We start from the raw sequence: 4013 nt of genomic DNA, 5'->3' as shown, positions 1-4013 counted from the left end.
CTTTCATTGTAGGTTGGGTGATTCCTTCTCTTTGAGACGACAAGTGCCAGTACGGACTTGTGCTCCCACATATCGTCGACTATATATTTGGAGACCACAATAGGCTATATCCTTTATCCTTAGGAAACCGTGTCTGCCACCCTACCGATTGCAATGCACTGAACACAACATTCAGGAAGATTGACTGCCATACCATAAAAAGTATTCTGCAGTTTTGTGATTGGTTTGGTAATCCCTCTTTCTATATTTCCAGAGCAGTCACTTTCGTTCCTTTTCAAACTCATTAATAGAAAAGGTCCATCTGAGCACTTGTCACTTCAGGCTCATTAAAAATCGAAGGAGACTAGAGTCATCTTTAGCTTTTTCTCAACTCTTAAAAATTGAAAAAGAAAGTTGTGTCAAAGCGTCATAAAATTTATTTTAATCAGAATAACATCATTGTTCCCTCATTGATCTTAGGTTGAGAAAGTGGAGTCCACCAACCAAGGATTTCCCCTTGGGGGAAATCATAGTCCTTTCTCCTCTTGGGGAGATGTTGGTGCACCTCATATGGCCACATTGTCCCTTCCAGGACTGATAATTGGCCTGCCAGTATGGCTCTTCTTGACCTTTGTCTTTCAAAGCAACGTGATTCCTGAGCAATCAAATCAGCAATTGGATTATACTGGAGTTATCCCCCAACCTTCTACTTTGTTTGTTTCTCCCTCTCCTTCTTCCTCTTTGCTTGGTGAAGCTAGTAAAGCTAAAAACCAAGTAACTGAGAAGAAGAAGAAAGGGAAGGAGAAGAAGAAGAAGCCAACGGCGAAAGGGGGCAAGCAAGCATCGTCTAGTGAAAATCCACACACTGCACCATACAAACCTAAATCTCCATGTGTCATTTGCAAAGGGGACCACTATCATCAAGATTGTCCTTGCATCCCACGGATCTTAAGGGACTGGTCTCCCCACTTGCACAATCTGGTGTCCTCAACCTCTGACAATCATGTTGAAAGTACACCGTCAACTAATGAAAACAAAGTCACTAAACAAAAAGGAATATCTAAAATTCCTTGTAGACTGTGTGAAGGCGATCATGCCATCCACCATTGTCCCTTCCTAGACGAAGCTAAAAGAGTCTTGGATAACCATCCTGCTTCACCGCTACGGCTTCCTCCTGGATACAAGAAACTCTTGCCGAGTCCATCACTAGTTGAAAATCCGACTGACACATCTTTGCGGTCGGTCGAAGCATCTAACGTTGAAGATAAACCCTCTGAGTCCACATTGGACCAAAGTCAATAGGTCGAGATGGCAGTCAACCCAGTCTTGTCTTCAGAAGGTCTACCTTCAAATGATACAATAACCAAAGAGAATGAGAATGACACCATTCAAATTCTTTTTGTAAACACAGATTTTGATGAATGTGGGGGAAATCTACCCATTCCTTTACCATAGGAAGGAAGTTCATCGGAGATGTATCCAGTTGTTTATTCAGTCCCACCTCCAAGCAACCTAATCATTTCCTTCGATTAGAATCTACTAGGCAGACCCCGTCTACCATCTAATGTACCATTCCGAATCATAGTACAAGCTTACAGAATGGTCATGGTCGGTACTATCATATATGAAGGGGCTTCTTTGAGTATCCTTTCCTCAACTGCTTGGAAAGAACTTGGTTCGCCATCGCTTCTACCTGAGATGCGAAATCTGACAAGCTTCGACAAAGGAACCAGTCGACCGTTAGGGATCCTTCCAAATTTGCCTATAATTTTGAGAAGGAAAACCGTTTATCTGAAAATGATGGTAGTCCAAGGACCTTTAGATTACAATCTACTCCTTGGGCGTGACTACATTTATAGCATGGGAGCTATTGTTTCCTCACTCTTTCGAGTGATGTGTTTTCCGCATGAAGGCAGAGTAGTCCAGCTCGTAGACCAGCTTTCATTCCCCGGTTCACACATAGCTAATAGTCAAGTGCCATCCCTATCTGGTCTTTTTGCGTAAGGAATGTCTCATCAATCTCTAGTAAATCCACCTGATGAACGCGAGTGATTTGATGAATGTGACTAAACTCAAGGGGAATTCACCCTAGTCTCCTTCGGCAGGAAAACTTTAGGTGTAGAGTAGGTTTTCGTGGAGGATATATGACTAGTCTGACACACCCGTCTATTTAGGAAAATGGGATTAGACTGGAATAATATTCCCTCGTCAAGGTTAGGTGATTGGAACTAGAATCACCTTCATCCATTTCGATGGACAAAGCCCAGGAAGTGTTTCTATCTGCTACGCAGGTGGAACCATCTTGTGGATGCAAGAACTTCTGTATGGTAACCTAGAAACTCTACTTCTCTATACCTGGGAGCATGCAAAATTTTTGCATGCAAGTGAAAACCGACCATTTATTTTCTTAGTTTTTAGGTTCTTAACCCTTTAAACTCGTAGGATTGGTCGTTCCTAGCTTGCATAATGAAAGGCTCCAGAGCAAAGTTTCGAATGGGGCAAGCTCCCTAAAAAATGAACCTATAGATGAGACACCCTTATTATACGACTGGCACAAGCAGTTTTACACGAAATTCAATCTCGTTAAAAAATAAACCTAGCAATGAGCATATGTTCCACCAGAGTTTAAGCTCATTAAAAAATGAACCCACCTTTGGTAAATTACCATTGCGATTGCATTATTATCATCTTTTGAGCCTTGGTCGTGTTCTTACCATCACCTCCACTCTTTTTTAGCCGATCATATGCCTCCATTTGATTGTTTACCCCTTCTGAGGAACAACTACAATGAGTGATTCTATTAGCCATTTTTTTACATTTCCATGATTGAAAAGTTCCAAACCTCACCTGGAACCAGCTGCTATCTAAAAACATCACTCATTCCTCAAAAAATGAGTCTCCTTTAAGCTCTTTTCGTCTGACTCGTAAAATATGAAAATATTGCCGAGCAATTGGCCTCTCCAGCTCGTTAAAGTAATCAGAAGTGCCATCCCTCCTCTAGATTTTAATATTTTTGGACCTGAGGGATCATTGCACAAAAATATCGAGTGCTTGTCTTGTTTGGCTCATTAAAACTATCGAAAATTCATCCCTTTCGTATTATTTTATACTTTTTCGGACTTAAGGGATTATATTACAAAAAAGGATTATTGGAGTTTCCTTTCTGTATCTTTTCAGACTCTCTAAAATTGAAAAGGACCGAGTTATATTTGTCGTTAAACTCGTTAAAACAATAGCGACAAACTTATCCATGCAGACAAGTACGAGTTTCACTGTTGCTAGGCTCGTTAAAATATAGCGTTGGGTTTGCCCGAAGGGAAAACTATAGAACAAGCATATGTTATCCTCCTCAAGCTTGAAAAAATAAAGAGGTGCTGGTCAGCAATGACTGGGGAAAAATTGGGAAGAAAACTTGAAGAAGCTTTATTGGTAGCAAGTCGCTCTTGAACATGACACTCCATCACCATGATTGAGTCATGTTGGGTTATTCCATTCACTGGTCATATCACCATTGGTCCACCGTACCATCCATTTTTGGGGTTAACGCTACCAATCCATTTTAGTGTCGCCGATATGTTCAAGAGAAGTTGCTCAGAGAATTCACCAACCCAACTTGTGTCTCATCCACTGCAATACCTTCACCCTTCATTCTTTCATGACCGCCACCCTGAACCTTATATCATTAGATCGTTTTCACCTCCACAAAATCATTTGCTCTGTTCCGTGTCATAGATGTGGGATTCATTAAGGCCCTCCTGCGACGGTTCACTTCTTGTCAACATCAGATCATTATCCAAGAATTTGACTTAGGAATAACCCTTTCAGTACTTTGAAGCTTGCATGCCTCAATGGCAAGTTTCTCACTTCCAGCGACAGGTTTACATCAATAGCCTTCGACCAAAAGATTTTGCATGGTGTTCGACGTCAAGTCCCATTTTCACACCACATGAACTGTACTGCAGTACCTTGAGGGTCATTATCATTATCGGTGATTCCTCTCATGCCTGTTAACATCTTACATCATTGGCTGGTAA

This window comes from Pinus tabuliformis, chromosome 8 (assembly GCF_031772625.1).
Source record: "Pinus tabuliformis cultivar Carrire ecotype Pingquan chromosome 8, CPIR1, whole genome shotgun sequence".
Classification (NCBI taxonomy): domain Eukaryota; kingdom Viridiplantae; phylum Streptophyta; class Pinopsida; order Pinales; family Pinaceae; genus Pinus; species Pinus tabuliformis.
The sequence above is the reverse complement of the archived record's forward strand: the minus strand, read 5'-3'. Positions refer to the sequence as shown.